The sequence below is a fragment of the Felis catus genome, chromosome X, assembly GCF_018350175.1.
Source record: "Felis catus isolate Fca126 chromosome X, F.catus_Fca126_mat1.0, whole genome shotgun sequence".
Lineage (NCBI taxonomy): Eukaryota > Metazoa > Chordata > Mammalia > Carnivora > Felidae > Felis > Felis catus.
Window position 1 is genome coordinate 126,097,914 of NC_058386.1, and position 19,742 is coordinate 126,117,655.

General features: G+C 45.9%; 1 pseudogene; it reads right to left on the reverse strand.

Annotated features, from left to right (window-relative positions):
* Positions 1–975: 975 nt before the first annotated feature.
* Positions 976–15,759, reverse strand: LOC101090752 (annotated as a pseudogene).
* Positions 15,760–19,742: the final 3,983 nt, after the last annotated feature.

The following is a 19,742-nucleotide window of genomic DNA, read 5'->3' on the forward strand; positions in this document are numbered from 1 at the left end:
ACAAATTATATGATTATTTCAATAGATACAGGAAAAGTGTTTAATACAAGTGTAAAATACAACGACTACTTACGAGAAAAACAACAACAACCTAGACAGCTCTGAATAGAAGGCAGCTTCCTCAATCTGATCAAAGGTATCTATTAAAAAACTTAGCGTAAACATATTTAATGGTGTGAAGTGGGAAAAAAGCAAGAAATGGAACAGGAGCTATGGTGCAACATCATTCATGTAAAATAAAACACATGTATCCTCCTCTGATTCTCTTTTAAACCCCATCCTTTGTGTTTCACTGTGAGGAGAAAGAGCCATTAGACCTCGTAGAGAAAGACCTCAGCAAGTAATGAAAATCTGGAAAATGTGGGGTGCCCAGGGGGCTCAGTTGGTTAAGTATCCGACTCTTGATTTTGGCTCATGTCATGATCTCAAGGTTCGTGAGGTCGAGCTCCACATCAGGCTCTGCTCTGACAGTGCGGAGCCTGCTTGGAATTCTCTCCCTCTCCCTCTCTCCTCCCCCCCCCCCCGACTCATGCTCTCTCTCTCTCTCTCACTCACTCAAAACAAATATTTTTGAAAAAGCTGGAAAATGTAATTAAAGATTCAACTCACTCTGGCTACAAAAATTATAAAACAGCTGGGAATGAACTTAAGAAATGCCAAAAACCTATATTTAAAAGCTGTAACACTTTACCGAAAAACATAAAAGAAGACCTGAAAAAAAAATAAGGAAGAAAGAAACTATCATACTCCTAGAAGGAGGTCGACATAATAAAGATATCAATTTTGTTGAACCATTCATTTATGCATTTTTATTTGGTGATGTTTATAACAGTACCCTAAACCTAATTTGAGAGACACTGGATGTCATTAGTTTATTATAAAAGAGAGCCATGAAAATTATCTACCTGATGAAAGATTTCACAAATTCACTGGAATGGGCAGCTTCACTTGATGCCATTTCGATAATTACGTATTTCAGTCTCCATTCTTGCCAAGACTGTCTCCATCTCTAAATAAGAACCACTTGGGTGCCTTCACATTCTGGGAGAACTTGATCTCCAACTTTCATACCAACCGCTTGAATCTCTCCACCCTTTCCTTCAGAGCCCTAGCCAATGACCATTGCTTGCAAGACTTTTCCTTGAGATTTTTCTGGAAGCACAATGCCTCCTTTAGTTATAGTTTTGGCTGCACTCCTTTCAACCAAAAGCCGGTCAAAGAGGGGAAGAAACTCTCTAAACGCCTGTCCTGCTTTGACTCTGGCCGCCACAGCGCGAACTCTGCTTTGGAGCTGCCGCCGCCAGAAGGTGTCAATTCTTCAGGAATTAATCTGGAAATTTTTTTCCCAAGTCAAAATCGAGGAGTTTTTGTGGACTGGAGCAAGTTCACTCAAGATTGGGAAGAGTAAGTGTACAAGACTAGAAGTCAAAACATTTTTGAAAGAGAAAACCAATGAAGAGGGTCTTGCTAAATACCTTAGTTTCAATAAATGAGGCTTAAATAATCCAAATGCACTTTTACCATTGAAAAGTAGAAAAATATACTAGAGTTTTCAGTATACACTTGTGGGGGGGGGGGCGCGCCTGGGTGGCTCAGTTGGCTACACACCTGACTCCTGATTTTGGCTCAGGTCGCAATCTCACAGTTTGTGGGTTCCAGCCCTGCGTCGGGCTCTGTGCTGGCAATGCGGAGCCTGCTTGGGATTCTCTCCCCCTCTCTCTCTGCCCCTCCCCATCTCTCACGTGTGTGTGTGTGTGTGTGTGTGTGTGTGTGTGTGTGTGTGTGTGCTTGCGTGCACTCTCTCGCTCTCTCTCAAAATAAACAAACTTAAAAAAAATATTCACTGGTAGAATTAAAAATGTGTCATTTAAAACATTGGGTTATACTATTTTTTAAATGGGTCCCCTCAAAATTCAGACTGTACAAGATAAAAACCAGGAAAACACAGTATGAATAGCAGTTGACCGAAAAACAACAACCAGAAGGATTTTATCAATAAAACAGACAGAGCACCAACTTCTACTCAATCTGTCTAAAAATCCCTTGAACTGATAAGATTGTATATATTTTTTAAAAAGCAAATGCAAAATGACACTGGAAAATAAGAAGGGTAAAAACAGACGGTCCAGAGTTTTAGAGCTAGCATCTCAGATGATACCACAAAAAATTGAAAACATAAATTTGTTTCAAGTACTATGGGACATTTCCCAAAGTTACTTATGAATTAGACTCCTCAAACCAAAAGTCTCAGTCAATTCCAAACTGTAGAAAGCATGCAGTCCAGTCTCTGGCAACAATAGAATAAAATGAAAACTTAGAAACAAAAGAATGGGCAAAAGTAAAACAAAACAAAACGAAATGAAAACCACTCTCTGCTTGGAAGTGTTAAGACAGACTTCAAAATAGCTCTCTGGTTAAAGGGGAAACAGAAACCAAAATGATAAGCTCTTCAGAAACGACCAACTGTGACAGTTCCACGTATTAAAACCTAAGCTGTGTGGCCAAAATGGTCATCTAGAAGAAGTTAATAACCTTAACTACCTGTACTAGAAAACAGGAAAATAGGCCAGAAATGAATAGACTTCGATACATCATGGTCACTCTCGTGCGTGCCCACACGCAGAGTTTTTCCTTCTTGACCCAAAGAAACTCGCTATAAGAACAGTATTGAGGAACAGAAAGAAATAAACCCATCAAAGTGAAGAGAGTGTGGCGAAGACGGGAGGTTCTCCACAATGGGAAGATTTCAAGTTTTTTGGAAAGCAGGTAGGAATTAGTTGAAAGAAATAGGCGGGAAAAAATCGAGCCTAGCATATGTGATAAGGGAGCTACAGAGGACGTGGGAGCGAGTTCGCCCGATGTAAGACCAGAGAGTAGGCTCTGAATCGGCAGGCCTGTGGTACAAGGGCAAAATCAAAATCAATGGGACCAGAGAGTGGGAACGTCCCCTCCTCCTCTCTACCGGATAGCCGGGCTGACAGCTGGCGGAGGCCCGCAGGAAAAATACCCGACAGTTCTCTAAAGAGTTTGAACGAAATGTCTGTAGAGAGCCAGGGCTGCCAGCATGGATGTTGGCAACTCCTGGGCAATTTTCTCCTCATTCTAGCATTTGCAGAATGCGAACACGCTTCTTTGGCTCCCTGTCCTACACAGAAGAGTCGTAGTAGGAAAAACACACCTATTTGCCCTAAAGCAGATTAAATCCAAAATAGCTACCCAGCCCTTCTTTATTAAATTTAAATCAACCATGAAGGATCATCAGAAATTTTAAGGTCTTCAACATTAAAAATAACCAAGTATAAGGGCACCTGGGTGGCCCAGTCGGCTGAGCATCCAACTTCAGCTCAGGTCGTGATCTCGCAGTTTGTGAGTTCGAGGCCCACGTCGGGGACTGTCAGTGTGGAGCCCACTTCGGAATCTCTGCTCCTCCCCTGTGCGCGCGCTCTCTCTCTCTCTCTTTTCAAAAATAAATAAAATTATTTTTTTTTAAATCAAGTATAATCTGTAGGGGAAAATGAGCTCAGAGGAACCCCAGAAAATGCAGGGAACATATGGAAAAATTTAATTAGCATATTCAGAGAACTGAAAGAAACTATTGTATCCACAAAACAAGAATAGAATAGTATGTGAAAGGAGCAGAAAACAAGGGGCGCCTGGATAGCTCAGTCGGTGAAGCGTCCGACTTTGGCTCAGGTCATGATCTCACAGTTCATGGGTTTGAGCCCCACACCGGGCTCTGTGTTGACAGCTCAGAGTCCGGAGCCTGCTTCAGGTTCTACGTCTCCCTTTCTCTCTGCCCCACCCCCGCTTGCACTCTGCCTCTCTTTGTCTCTCAAAAATGAATAAACGAGGGGCGCCTGGGTGGCGCAGTCGGTTAAGCGTCCGACTTCAGCCAGGTCACGATCTCGCGGTCCGTGAGTTCGAGCCCCGCGTCGGGCTCTGGGCTGATGGCTCAGAGCCTGGAGCCTGTTTCTGATTCTGTGTCTCCCTCTCTCTCTGCCCCTCCCCCGTTCATGCTCTGTCTCTCTCTGTCCCAAAAATAAATAAACGTTGAAAAAAAAAAAATTAAAAAAAAAAAAAAAAAAAAAAAAAAAAAAAAAAAAAATGAATAAACGTTAAAAAAATTTTTTTTTAAGGAGTGGAGAACAAGAAAGAATTATTGGAAATTAAATGTGATTATTGAAGTTCAAGTTTCAGTAGAAATATCAAAAGGCAAAACTGAAGAAATCTCCCAGGAAATAGAACAAAACAACACAGATGAAAAAAAATATGAGAGGAAATATAAGGACTTCAAAGAATGATCTAGGAAGTCCAGCAGGCAACTAACAAGAGTTCTTGTAAGATAAAACTGAGAAAAAAAGAACAGGAATCAGAATAAGTCACATCAGACTCCATTACAACACTGGATGATAAAAGACAATAGGGCAACAAGTTTTAAAAAGATAATAGGTAATAGGGTGATGCTTTCAAAATTCCAAGAGAAAATGATTTTCAATTTAGAATTCCAGCCAAAATATCCATCAAGTGTGACAATGGAATTAAAATATTTTTAGATATGGAAGGGCTAAGAAAACTCACCTCCCAAATATACTTTCTTAGGAATCTACTTGAGGATGTTCTCCAGCAACACAAGGGTGGAAGCCAAGAAAAAGGAAAATGTGGGATCCACAAAACAGTGGATCTAATCCAGGACCACAGTGATAGGAAATACTGGAGATGCCAACTGGGCAGAAGGCCTGATTGGCAATCAGTGTGGATTGGACTAGGAGAATGGCAGGCCCTGGGAGAGAGGACTCCAAGAATTGAAAAAAGAAAGAGCGTGTGTATGTGAACTCAATGTATTAGCTGTTGCGATTGGGAGTTGGAAGAAAATTGAATGCGACGATGGTAATTAGTACGAGAAAATAAGGAAAAACAACTAGAAACAGCCCTAGAAACAGGATAAAAAAAGAACTTATGAGGAATTTACAATCAAAATAGGAAAGAAAGCAAAACATATCATAAGTTTACCAACCGATGGTGCATAAGAAGAGACAAATAACTCGATGCTGAAACAAGTCTTTCCTGATGGCCCAGGGCTCACCAAATTTGACTTATACAAGGGAAATGGAATCCTAGCATGTCTCTTCTTCAGCTGGCATCAAAATATATTTCTGGGAATGCCAGCTGCTGCAGCCACTCTGGAAAACAGTATGGAGGTTCCTCAAAAAATTAAAAATAGAACTACCCTATGACCCAGTAATGGCACTAGGCATTTATCCACGGGATATGGGTGTGCTGTTTCGAAGGGACACTGGCACCCCCATGTTTATGCAGCACTATCAGCAATAGCCAAAGTATGGAAAGAACCCAAATGTCCCTTGATGGATGGATGGAGAAAGAAGATGTGGTCTATATAGACAATGGAGTACGACTCGGCCATCAAAAATAATGAAATCTTGCCATTTGCAACTACGTGGATGGAACTGGAGGCTATTATGCTAAGTGAAATTAGTCAGAGAAAGACAAGTATCATATGACTTCACTCATAGGAGGACATTAAGAGACAAAACAGATGAACATGAGGGAAGGGAAACAAAAATCATATAAAAACAGGGAGGGGGACAACACAGAAGAGACTCACAAATATGGGGAACAAACTGAGGGTTACTGGAGGGGGTGTGGGAGGGGGGATGGGCTGAATGGGGAAGGGGCACTAAGGAACCTACTCCTGAAATCATTGTTGCACTAGATGCTAACTAATTGGGATGTACATTTTAAAAAATAAAAAATTAAATTAAAAATATATATTTACATAAACATCATAATGTATATTTGTGTCTTTGGTTTTCACCTGGTAGAGTCAGCCTATGCACAAAACGCAGAACGACAGGCTTGTGTGGCAGGATGGGACACGGCCCCCTTCTCCTTATGTGTAGCGTGAAGGGTTGACTCAGCAGGCCCGTGTGCTCCTGAGAGAGGCCTTGGGGAACCCCTGCCGCATCAGATTTGATAGTCATACTGCTCTCTTTAGTTGTCTGTAAGTATAAATAATACACTCGAACCTCCTGTGCTGTTAACTTTCAATAGAAATGTATCTTTGACCACTCGACAGCAGCTTCACTTTACCTTTGCGCTGTCGGAGCTAACATTTACGTGTCATCCCAATACAGGTGAAAAGATAATCTCCAAGAAGTAAGAGAGTGGAGGGAAGGGGATCAGAAACATTGGGCTCTGAAGGGGTCCGAGAAGTGATGCCCATTGTTTCCCCGAGTGTCATGGAACGTGACGATACGATTCTAGGGCTCATTGGAGTAACTCTGCAAGATGGGCCACGGAAACGGTGACTCAACGCGTTGATGAGACAGCACAGCTCTGCTACTGAAAGAGGCAAGTGATCAGTGGGACTGAGAGCTGCCCCGAAGAGACCCAGACACCCTCGGGACAGATGCCCCTTTCCCCCTGTTTGTAGAGCCCTGCTTAGATTCTGGCTTCCGCTCTTGTGTGCCTCAGGAAGAAACCCTGCTGTGGGAAACTGTGGGGGCCGCTAAGCTGGGTCCGGCCCGTGGTAAGTTCCGGCAAGTCCTCTGGGGCCTTCTGGGAAGCCACAGCCCCTCTCTCCTCCTGGGCTGGGTTGGGTCCGGAGGTGACTTCTGAAGCAGTGGCGACAGCTCACTGAGGCATCAGGGATGTCTTTAGGAGAACGTTCTCTGTGGTTAAGGGTTCCCCTGTGGTTAAGGGTTCTGTTGCCTACATCACAAGTTGTTTGTGACCCTGGGGGGCTTATGGCCCTTCTGTGAGGTCTTGGAGGGATTAGAGACTTCCTCGGTATCTGTTATTTCCCAGTTTGGGCTTTCAATTTCGTTTTCTTTTTTTTTTTAATTAAAAAAATGTTAATATTTATTCATTTTTGAGAGAGAGAGACAGACAGACAGACAGACAGACAGACAGCACGAGCGGGGGAGGGCAGAGAGAGAGGGAGACACAGAATCCGAAGCAGGCTCTGGGCTCCAGGCTCAGAACTATCAGCACAGAGCCCGACGTGGGGCCCAAACTCTCGAACCCTTGAGATCATGACCTGAGCCGAAATCCAGAGGAGGAGGCTTAACCGACTGAGCCACCCAGGCTCTCCTAATTTTGTTTTCTTTTGTATTTTTTTTTTTTTTTTTACCCCTTATGTAGGTTGGCTACTGTTTTATCTTTTTGTCTTGTTTTTGGGTTCTCAAAGAACCAGTTTTGAGATTATCAGTTCTCTGGTTTCTCTGTGTACCAGCTCAGTACTTTCTGTTCTCATCATTCCTGTTTTCTAGGCATTTGGCAAGTTTTCTTTGACTTTTTTTAACGAAAGATTTTTTTTTTAAGGGAGTTAAAAAAATTTTTTTTAATGTTTATTCATTCTTTGAGAGACATAGAGAAAGTGTGGGTGGGGGAGGGGCACAAAATCGGAAGCAGGTTCCAGGTTCTGAGCTGTCAGCACAGAGCCCAACGCGGGGCTCAAACCCATTAACCGTGAGATCATGACCTAGGCTGAAGTCAGACGCTCAACTGAGCCACTCAGGCGCCCCTTAAAGGGAGCTTTAAATTCTAAGGGTAGGCTTCTGTTTTGTTTTCCATTTTAGTTGCTAACATTCTATTCCAACAATGTGTTCATATTCTTTTCTGTTTTTTGAAATTTCTTCAGGACCCTTTCTGGCTTAGTATGCGGTCAGTGGTTCGTCTCTCCCTTCCCTCTGCCAAGATGCCCAGCATGGGCTTTTCCTTATTGTGGTCTCAATCTGGCTATTTTAGGCATTAAGGTCCTCCCAGGAAAACAGAAACCACTTCAAGTGAGGGCATTGAATGCCAGGAAAGGGTCACCTAGGACTACTGGGAGGTTAATGTGCAGGCAGCTTAGAGATCCACCTGGATAGGAGATCACTGCCATTCCTAGGGCGGAATCAAGGAGGGCTCCTGGTGAGAGCTGCAGCTGCTGCCCCTGAGACAAAGAGGAAGAGAGTCCCCTTCCTCCTCCTCTCTAGTCTTGCTCATGCCTTCCATGATCAATCCCTTCCAGAAACCGGCTAAGCCCCAAGCCTGGGAAGGGCCGGCAGCAAGGCCTCTCCCCACAGGGTGAGGGAGAGGTGAGCAGCAGATCTCAGGACAAACAGGCCCATGGGTGAACTTTAAAAGCCTAGGAAGTGGGGGCGCCTGGGTGGCTCAGCCCGTTAGGCGTCCAACTCTTGATTTCAGCTCAGGTCACGATCTCATGGCTCATGGGTTCGAGCCCCACATCGGACTTACACTGACAGCATGGAGCCTGCTTGGGATTCTGTCTCCCTCTCTCTCCACCCCCGCACACACACGCTTTCTCTCTCTCTCTCTCTCTCTCTCTCTCTCAATAAATAAATAAATGAAAGTCTAGGAAGTAAGTACACTCTTCCCTCCTCCTTTTCTGCCTGCTTCTCTGGCGAACTTTGTGTTTACGGTATTGCTTTCAGATCTTCTAGTGCTTTTATTTATGCCTTTAAATAATCCAGTCAAACCTTTACTACGCGACTGATCAACATTAAACGATATCTACTGACAAGGGCAACTTTTGTCGAGAGCTCAGGGCATCGGGGAATCTTTCTCCCACCTCTCCTCCCTCCATGCTTGCTTCCGTTCTCTGACTTCTCATTTCTGTACCCTCGCGGCTCTGTGTCTCGTGGTTCTCGGTCTTCACGGACAAATGTCCCGGCTCATTTGAACAGCCCGTGCACCGGCTGAACTCCTCAGAGACCGGTCTGCTCTCAGCTGCCGCTTTTTGAATCAATGGAAACAGCAATATTAGCGTCTGACAGAGGGGAATTCAGAGAATATTCAGTGGCACCCACGCAGTCTCCGTGTATGTCAATGAAGGGAGCACGTTGCCATCAAGAAGCCACTGTAACGAATGCTTACGGACAGAGCAGGATTTCACTGAAGCAGAGCTTGCACAATTTGCTGGAAGTCCCTAAAGAAATGGGCGGAAGTAGGACAGTCCTATTCTTGGGGCAAAACAAAGAGAAGGACACAAGTTAGCATTTTGTATTCTTTTACGGGATGACGAGTCAGGTTGTCAGGAGGCAGACGACAGGAGTGAGGGGACGGTTTAGGCCAGAGACTTTACCGGGGCTTCCGCGAGGACGGCAAGGCGGGACAGGCCTAAGAGTCTAGAATTGACTGATTTGAATAGTCTCAGTAGGCCCTGGGCTATGGGGGGTGTCTCTAGTTGCCCGACACCCGACCCTGGGATGATTAAGGCAGAGGAACAGAGCCTGCTGTGCTGTAGGGACCAGCTAGAGGCTGACCTGACCCGGATCGGCTAGTTTGCATACCACAGACACGCTCCTGGCTCGAGCCGAAGAATTGGCCGGCCATGCGAAGGGCAGTGTCTGCCCGGCCAGAAAGGGGTTTTTTTGTCCGGTTTTGGATGTCAAAACATCATAATACACAGAAAATTTAAAAATCTTTCCAATAGAGCTGGCTAACACTATACTTTTTTTTTTTAACGTTTATTTACTATTGAGAGACACAGACTGTGGGCAGCGGAGGGGGCGGAGAGAGGGGGAGACACAGAATCCGAAGCAGGCTCCAGGCCCTGAGCTTTCAGCACAGAGCCCAACACGGGCTCGGACTCACAAACTGCAAGATCATGACCTGAGCCAAAGTCGGTCACCTAACCAACGGGGCCACCCAGGCGCCCCTACTGGCTAACACTATAATCTGTGACACTAGTTGTCTACGTAGCAAACTATGCGTCCCGCATAAAATAGCGGCAGTGCTGGCCTGCGCTATGCCTTGGCTCTCCTTCCCTTCTGGGCACCTATTTCCCCCCAGTGTTATCGAGTCTGGACGCGTGTTAGCTTTCGTCCCCTGCACCGAAAAGTGAACGCCATGAGGACAGGGCTGCGCCTTGTCCTCTGCTCTCTCCGGGGCCAGAAAAGTGCCTGGCCCACAGTCAGCGCTCAAATGTCAGGTGCCCTAACAGATACATTCCCCAAACACACTTGTGTCCCTAATGCCTTTGTTGTCAGTGTCAAGAAGGAACTAGTAGCTTCATCAGACTTCTTCACTCCGCTAGCTCGGGTCTAGAAGGATGCACGTTGCAAGTCCGGACAGGGTGACAGGGAAGGCTCACTTGGTAGAAAGGCACGAGAAGGTTGATGAATATAAAAGCTGAGTGATAAATAAGGAGAGAGCAACCACATCATTGGAGAGAAGCCGGACAGAGTTTCTGGGCCGGGGTCTGGCCTCACCCTCCCTGGGAGTTCTTTTCCGGGGAAGCCAGTGGGCAAGGTCATGAGTGACCATTGGGAAACAGGGCTCCCCAGATGGGCATCCGGCAGGGCTGGGATGGGGATTAAGGACCGCATATGTCTGTCTTTTTTGTGACACTTTTCCGATCTAGACTGGCCGCCCCGGACCTGGAACCTGTATTCTGCCTTTAGATATCAGTGATAATTTGGCTACTTTATAGAAGTCCCGGCTGGTAGTTGATTTTCCTCCAGCATCTAGAAGGATGCACCTGTTTTCACCCACGTGCTGGGCATTCGGTGGGCCTTCAGTTCTGACAGAGTGGCTACAAGCTCAGTCCCACCCCAGTTCCCCGGAGAAGACACGGCTTACGCTGCACCTGGAGGCCCGGATCTGGGTGCGAAGGAGGGGTCTCCACTCTGAGCACCCAGGCTGGAGACATTCACAGGGTCTCCCTGTTCCAGGTAGAATTTCAGCACCCTCAGCAGGTGCAACAGGGCGGACGTCCTTCAGAGGGATGAACGAGAAGGAAATCGCACTACACCCATGCAGGGGAATGCTACTCAACGACAACGTCAAAGTAATCATGCTAGCGAAAAGAAGCCAGACACAACAAGGGTCTACACTGCACAATTCCATTTATTATAAAACCCTAGAAAAGACAAAGGAACACGTAATGACAGAAAGCAGATCGGTGTTGCACAGGGATTGGGCTAAGGGGAGTGGTGAGAGGGGGGATTAACAGACCAGACGGGCACGAAGAAGCTTTCGGGGGGTTCTGGCTATGCTCATCATCCCGATTGTGGTGGTTTTACACGAGTAAACAAGTGTCAAAATGTGCCAAGTTGTATACTTTAGACAACACCCTTTGATGTATGTAAGTTCCATCCGAATAAAGCTGTTTGAAATACAGTGCATCAAATATACTGCACGGTTGAAAGGACAATCCTGAGGTACACAGCCGTGTCGCCACCTCGAAGCTGAATAAATCAACACCGCCAGGTGCCCGTCCACAGCTACCGGCTGTCACTCCAGCCTGCGCTGTTGTGATAGTCACTGCCTCGTATACATTAGTTCGTGTCTCTCTCCTTTCACTAACCTTTATGTTTATGTTATTAAATATAGCCACAGTTAATGGATTTTCATTCCTGTATGATATCCCTAATTTTTTTACGTTTATTTATTTTCAACAGACAGAGCGGGAGTGGGGCAGGGACGGGGGGCGGGACACAGAATCCGGAGCAGGCTCCAGGCTCCGAGCTGTCAGCACAGAGCCCGACGCGGGGCTTGAACCCACAAACCGTGAGACCATGACCTGAGCCAAGTCGGACGCTTAACCGACTAAGCCACCCGGGCGCCCCCTTTTAAAAAATTTTTTTAATGTTTGTTTATTTTCGAAAGGGAGAGAGAGACAGAGTGCAAGCAGGGGAGTAAACTTTAGAATCAGCTTGTTGTATTATGATTTTGATAGATATCGCATCGAATGTGTAATGAATCCACTTGGAGAAAATTGACACCTTTAAAGTATTGACGCTTTCAGTCCGGCCATGTATGTGTCTCATTTACTTAGGTCTTCTTCCTTAACGTCCCTCATTAAAGTTTTATAACTTCTTCCACAAAGGGCTTGCAAATCTTTTATAAATGTATTCCTAAGTGTTTTTTTTTTAAGTAGCCTTCATGCCTAGCGCAGAGTCCCAATGCAGGGCTTGAACTCACAACCCTGGGATTGTGACCTGAGCTGAGATCAAGGGTTGGATGCTCAACTGACTGAGCCACCCGGGCGCCCCTATCTTGTGTTTTTTTTAATGCTATTGCAGGGGCGCCTGGGAGGCTCAGTCGGTTGAGCACCCGACTTCAGCTCAGGTCACGATCTCGTGGTTCGTGAGTTGAAGCCCCACATCAGGCCGTCTGCCGTCAGCACGGAGCCCGCTTCGGATCCTCTGTCTCCCTCTCTTTCTGCCCTTCCCCCGTTCATTCTCTCTCTCTCCACATTGAAAAAATATATAATGCTATTGCAAATGGTGTATTATTTTTTCAAATTTCATTTTTGAACTCTTCGCTCCCGATAGAAATATAAATAATTTTTATATATGGATTTTACATCCAGCAACCTTGTTACACTCTCCTCGTAAGTATAATAATTTATCTCTAGATTCTTTGGTGTATCGTAATACACATCAAATCACCGGTGAATAATGACAGCCTTCCCTCGCCTTTAGCTTTTACTTATTTTTCTTGCCCTGACTGGAACGGACATTACAACGTCAACAAAAGTGGCGACGGTAACGAGCAGCCTTTTCTTACTTCTGATCTCCAGGCAAAGCTTTCATTTTCTACCACTATTTTAAAGGGCTTTTGCGAAGGAAGCTCATTTTAATTCCCAGTTTCCTGAGTTTTCTTTTTAATGAATAGTAGACATGTTATCAAATGCTTTTTTTTTTTTTGCACCTAATGTGATGACCATGTAATTTTTCTGCCTTAACCTATTAATGTGGTTGATTACAATAAATTATTCTTTTTTTTCACTACTTATTTTATTTTATTTTATTTTTTTATATGAAATTTATTGACAAATTGGTTTCCATACAACACCCAGTGCTCATCCCAAAAGGTGCCCTCCTCAATACCCATCACCCACCCTCTCCTCCCTCCCACCCCCCATCAACCCTCAGTTTGTTCTCAGTTTTTAATAGTCTCTTATGCTTTGGCTCTCTCCCACTCTAACCTGTTTTTTTTTTCCTTCCCCTCCCCCATGGGTTCCTGTTAAGTTTCTCAGGATCCACATAAGAGTGAAACCATATGGTATCTGTCTTTCTCTGTATGGCTTATTTCACTTAGCATCACACTCTCCAGTTCCATCCACGTTGCTACAAAAGGCCATATTTCATTTTTTCTCATTGCCACGTAATATTCCATTGTGTATATAAACCACAATTTCTTTATCCATTCATCAGTTGATGGACATATTCTCTCTTTTTAAGAGGGATTCTTTTTTAATTTATTTTTTAATTTTTTTTTTTTTTTACTTTTGAGAGAGAGAGAGAGAGAGAGGTGGGGAGGAGCAGAGGGAGAGAGAGACTCTCAAGCAGGTTCTATACTCAGTGAGGAGCCCGGCTCAGGGCTTGATCCCATGAGCCAGTATTATGACCCGAACTGAAATCAAGAGTCAGATACTCAACTGCCTGAGCCACCCAGGTGCCCCAATAAATTATATTCTCTTGTTAAACCAACTTTGCACTCCACAGATAAATGCAACCTGGTCACCACGTGTTATCATCTTTAGATGTTGCTAATATTTTGCTTGGATTTTTTGCATCTATGCTCACGAGTGAGCTCGGCCAATAATTTTCTTTCTTGTAATGTCTTTGACACATTTTGGAGTCAGAGTTATGTTTGCCTTCTAACAAAATTGTATCCTTTTTTGTTATTTTCTGAGAGAATGTGTATAAAACTAGAACTGTTTGTTCTTCAATATTTGACAGATCTTGCTGACAAGGTCATCTGGGCCTGGAGTTTGCTATAGGGGGGATATTTACTGGTAAAAATAATTTTATGATTATATGACTACGTAGGGTTTCTGCCTTTTCTTTGTGTGTGTCCACATTAAGTTTTATTTTAAAAAAGCAACTGTACATTTTAACATTTAAAACTGAGCATTATCTTTCCTTTTCAGTGAAACAAAAAAAATTTTTTTAAATAAACAGGAACAGGGGCGCCTAGGTGGCTCAGTCAGTTAAGCATCCGACTCCTGATTTCCGATCAGGTCATGATCTCACAGCTTCTGAGTTTGAACTCCGAGTCGGGCTCTGTTCTGACAGTGCAGAGCGTGCTTGGGATTCTCTGTCCGCCCCCCCCCCCCCCCGCCGCCTCTCCCCGTGCGCTCCCTCTGTCTACTCCAAAATCAATAAATAAACATAAATAAATAAATAAATAAATAAATAAATAAATAAAAGTGTCATCTTCAACTGCAAGGATATCTGTTAAACATCACAATTAAACATGCCAGGGGAGAAGCCATGTTGTCAAAGTGCCCACTTAACCCACCCAAATATCTCAAACCCACCCTTTGTGGACCCTCTAAAACCCTATTCTCTAAGGGTTTTCTTCTTCTTTTTTTTTTTTTTTTAAGAGACAACAGACAGATACATGTTGGTAAATGCTAACTGTCCATATTCTCCCAGAGACACAATGTCATCTCTGAGCACAATATACAGAGAAAGGAGGGGACAGCTAGGATTATACACTCTATTGCACAGGGGCCTCGAAGCCTCCCATTTCCAGCAGAGCTAGGGGACCAGAAGGGTTTTCTTTTCACCCACAGAGCAAGCACAGTGTGTTGATTCCATACACTTTGCGTTGAGACAGGGAGAGGTTAAAAATAAATTTGGAACAGAAAAGCAGGGAGATTCTTTTCCCACGCTGTTCTGCTCCGGGTATTTCCCCCCAAAATAATTTGAGAACCGTGGTACAAAGGGAGAGAAAAGAGACTTCAAAAATCAGCGTAAGAGGAGGGAAAAAGAAAAGACAGCAGCTTGCCCCCCGGGACTGGAGAACAGTACAAAAGGTCCTTTCTCCCTGTCATGGTCATCTTCCACTCCTTTCCCTCCTTCATCATCCGTATCGGGAACCAAGTAGCGCTGTCAACGCATTTGGCCAAATAGCATCTTTGATGGCCTCTCGTAACTCATCTGCCCTCTGGTCCCTCACACGGTCTCTCCCCGCTGGCTCTACTCTGCGTTTGACTCGAACGTTTCATCAGATTTCCACTTGATTTTCGTGGACTTGGAAGATGGGTCACCACTCTCCTTCAGATGGAATTCTTTGGCGAGAACTTTATTTTTGAAATAAGGGTTTTCAGCAAAATAGAAATCTATTCTGTCGCCTGACTTAACATCTTCAAATTCTGTCCCCTCAACTCTTGTCAAATAACGCAGTGCCCTTCATCCTCCTCCCCAAGAAGCACACACTTGTGGATGGCTGATGAACGTCGTCACCCCCAAACTTGGGATCCGGGCGATCAATTCTGATGGCTTCTGAAAACGTGGTTGGCGGCGTTTGTTACATTTCGATTCTACTTCCAAAACGGGCTCCCTGGCTTCTTCATTAAGTCTGTCTCTTTCATTTTGTACCTCATCAATATGTTCAACTGCTTCTTGTTGTTCCCTTTGTCCCTTCGGCACGTGCTGACAGGTGGACGTCTCCTCCAGCTTGGGGGCGGGAGGTAGTCTTTATTTCTTTCTTCCAGGCGGCGGGAGCGACGACTGGCATTTGGGGGCCATGCTGCGAGGACAGTCCACGAAACAGGCGCAGACGCACGTGTGGAAGTAGCTCTGAATACTCTCTGTCTTTTCTTGAGTCAATACTGGTCATTGTTTTTTCTTGGAATTTGTTCATTTCAACAGCGTTTTCAAATGTTATTATGATCCCGAAGCTTCCACCTCCGCCAGGCAGATCTGCTTTGCCCCCTGCTCTACCGATCATGTCACCATTCTGGTGACAACAGTCCAGATTGGTGTCTGAAGTGGGAACGACACGAAGACCCCAAGTACAGTGGGTAAATTTTATTTAAACTTAAGAAAAAAATGGAATGTCTCCCAACCTAAGCAGGACTTTTTCATGAGAAATAAACTGGACTTTCTTCCACTGTATTTCTTTCTGTCTTTTTTGGGGGGGGGTGCTTTCCTTTCCCTTTTTTTTTTTGTTTCAGAGAGAGAGCAGGAGGGGGCAGAGAGAGAGAGAGAGAGAGAGAGAGAGAATCCCACTGAGTGTGGAGCCTATCTTTGGGGCCTGTTTTTGGACTCAATCCCACAACCCTGAGATCATGCTCTTGGGAAAGTAACATGCTTTACACCTATGTAAGAAGTTTGTTGACACGTGCCTCTTCCGCTGCAGCCTGTTCCTGAGAGCTGCACCTTAAGGCAGCCTTCTCTAGCCGGCTGCCTCACTGCCCTTTGCTTATACGTCTTTTGTTATTGATGGAATTTGAGGTGGGGTTCACGAGCAAATGGCTAAGAGAGAATTCTTGAAGACACTTTTGTTGCAAAAAAAAAAAAAAAGGTGATTTTATTAAAGCACCAGGGACAGGACCCGTGGGCAGAAAGAGCTGCATTGGGCTTGTAAGGAGTGACCGATGATATACTTTTAGGTTGGGGGGGAAGGGTAGAGATAAAGTTAGTTTCCATGGAATTTCCGGATGCTGTAGGCAGGGTCTCACAGGACCCTGAAGATTTAGCTATTGTCAGGATAAGGTTGCTTTTAGTTTTTGAGGAAGTGTAACCATTAAGGCAGCTACAAACGTCTAGTGGAGTGTTACACACCGCAGGTGTCTGACGTCTATCAACGGGCTGCGGGCTATAAGGGAATTTGATTTAAACTACATCTTTCTTGCCTTGGTTTCCCTCATCACATATCATATCTCTGGCCGAGACCGTCACTTTCACAGTTTAGAGGTTTCCCCCACTGTCACTCACCTTACGATAGCTGCCATTGAAGGGGAGCCCTGGCCCTTGCGAAGTCCTGGGGGTGAGGGTCCTCGAGTCTCCAGCCCTCCTTCCGGGAGGGTGGCTACTGAGTGGGGAGTTGAGTGTTGCTCGCAGTGACTGAGCAGGCTTTTGGGTTCTTGTCTGTCAAAGTCTGGTGACTACCTGACGTTTCGGGTCTCCTGGTCCATCCTATTGTTAGTTTCTCTGGTGTTTCATGCAGAGACAGTGAGAGTGCTGTTTCTGTGAATTGTGACCGTGTCCCAGGATGCAAAACTGACCGGACCACTTTAGCGGGTCCGTCTCCCAGTTTAGAAATCACAAGCCTGGGTGAGGTGTCCTTCTCCCAGATTGAAGTGACACGCCAGAGTCTTTGTGCCCCTGCGCTGATGCTTTGTGCCCAGGGCCAGCCTCAGCCCGGCGGCCCTCCCTGTGACCTCGTGGGGGGGGGGGGGTCTGTTTACACTTAACCTCCAGCTCTAGCCGCAGAACTGGTTCTGCCTGTTTCCTGTGGTCTCTGCCTGCCTGGAGCTCTGCTCCCTGGAGTCCAGGGGACTGGGGCGCGCTGTGCGTCTGTGTCCTTTAAGGAAAGGTACATGCAAGTAGCTGTAGAAATGGGACAGGTTCGCAGGAGAGGTGCCCGCATGCGAATGGGCTCCTGGAGGAGTGTGCTTCCTGGCGGAGTCCAGGGCACCTGTGACATCTGGAGCGTGGCTGTTGCGGCTCTGAGTCTTATACTGGGAGGGAAGCAGTGAGCTCCAGCCAGCTCATGAGCCCACTCTCTACCCAAGCTCCCCGAGGCTGGTTCTGTTTCTCTTTATTTCTCCCCCTCAGAAGAACCGGAGGAATTTCAGGAAAATACACATGTAGGCTAAGGCGGGATGGCAGGGGAAGCTGTGGATGCCAGTCTGATGTGGAACCTTCGCACCGATTCCTAGCCTGCCGGCAGCGCGCTCTGACCAAGTACCAACTTCCCGTGGGGCCCCACGAAGTGTCAGTCTGCACCCAGGAGTTAGCGAGCTTATCACGGAGATGCTGAAACTTGGTACCCAACGAAGATCCCCGATTCAGGCACGGTCGCCATGGTGGGGGCGGGGTGGGGGGGGACCTCTATCCTCCGCAGGAGGCCGCCTGGACAGTCTCCAGATTCTTCAGCTGGGTGAAGGCGGGGCATTTTGTCTGTATGCGTATCGGTGGGAGGAGTTTCCCTAAAAGGTACGTTTGCCCACATCCGGAGGAAACGAACAAATGTAAGCCCACACCTCCGACGCTGTGAAAGTGCTGGCTCCTTAAGGTTAGGAAACAAGAAACCACAGGCTGGGTTTGAGCCCAGGCAGGTTTCCTGAGCAAAACTCTCACTGCCAGTCCCCTGACAGCTCGGAGGGCTGTCCCCGGGATCAGAGAGCAGGCACTAGAGGCCCAGGCTACCATCACACCCTGGTCAGGGCTCGAAGGCCTCCTCAAGGAGCCTGACTTCTCTTTGACCTCGAGGGGACGGGGCCACAGGTTGAGGGTGGGTTGTTAGGGTGGTCACGTGAGGCTGCAACGGTCACGGTCACGAGGATGGTCCTGCAGTGGAAGCAGCAGGGATGGCGCTCCCCTGACAGCGACCCAGCAGCCACGAGGAGGGAGATGGGCCATTTCAGCCCACACCCCAGGCCACAGGCCAAGGGCTGGTGCCAGAGCAGGGAGCGATTTGCTGTGATTTCTTTTCTCTTGCCAAATAAACAGACGTTTCTGAAACTAACTTTGTATTCTTTTTCCTTTGTTTTAAGTTTGTTTACTTATTTTGAGAGAAAGAGAGAGAGGCAGAGAGAGAGGGGGAGGGAGAGAATCCCAAGCAGGCTCCACACTGTCAGCACGGACCCCAGCATGGGGCTTGATCTCGAGAACCGTGAGATGGTGACCTGAGCCGAAATCAAGAGTTGGATGCTTAACCAACTGAGCCACGCAGGTGCCCCCTGTGTTCTTTTTCTTAAAGAAGGACCCCAATTGTGTGAACATCAGTCCCCGTGCAATGCGGATCTATCCTCCGGTATGCCTGTTCAGATATTTAAATAAATAAAAGATACTGATCTTACGGGGGGGAAAAATCACATTGATGAAATTTGAAGTGGGGTTCGTGAGCAAACGGCTAAGAAAGGATTCTTGAGACGTCGGTGATACACGACGTGGTTTTATTACAGCACGGGGACAGGACCCATGGGCAGAAGAGCTGTGCTGGGAGTGTGAGGAGAGACTGATGATATACTCTTAAGTTTGTGGAGGGAGGGGAGGGATAGATAACATGAGTCTCCAAGGAATTTCTGGATGCTGAAAGCAGGGACTCTCAGGACCCTGAAGATTTAGCTAGTGTCAAGATAAGGTTGCTTTTAGTTTTTAAGGGAGTGTAAATGTTAGGGCATTAAGGCAGCCATAAATATCTAGGGGAGTGTTACTCACTACAGATGTCTGACATCTACCGACGGGCTGCACGCTATAGGGGAATTTAATTTAAACTACATCTTTCTTACCTTTGTTTCCCTCGTTAATATCATGGTTTTTTCTATGCACAAAGGCAATCTCCAAGTGCTCAAAAGGGTAAAGAGAAAAATTGATCAATAAAATCATTGAATTTTTGGTTACCGTACTCTAATAAGTGAGGATAAAATATGTATGTATAACCATATAAACCAACCAAGCTATTAGTAAAAGCCCGAAACAGTAGTCTTGTTTCCACAATACACTGTTTTTCTCTCTCTCAAAAAGGTTTTGAGTAAGAGAAAATGAGAAGTGGGTTTGTTGTGTGTGTGTTTTAATTGCCATGATATCCTGGTTGCTAAGTTAGAGGATAAGGGACGAGGAAACACACACCGCTATCAGGCCAAACATCAACAGTTGTGAAGAAGCTTCAGGAACCTCTCCTGTATTGAACACTCTTACTGATATTTCAGGGGCTTTAACAACATAAGAGACAAATGGGGAAGTGGCCTCCAGCCTGACAGCAAAGGGAGGGCAGAGAGGTTCACCCCGCCCCACGTGCCTCCATGG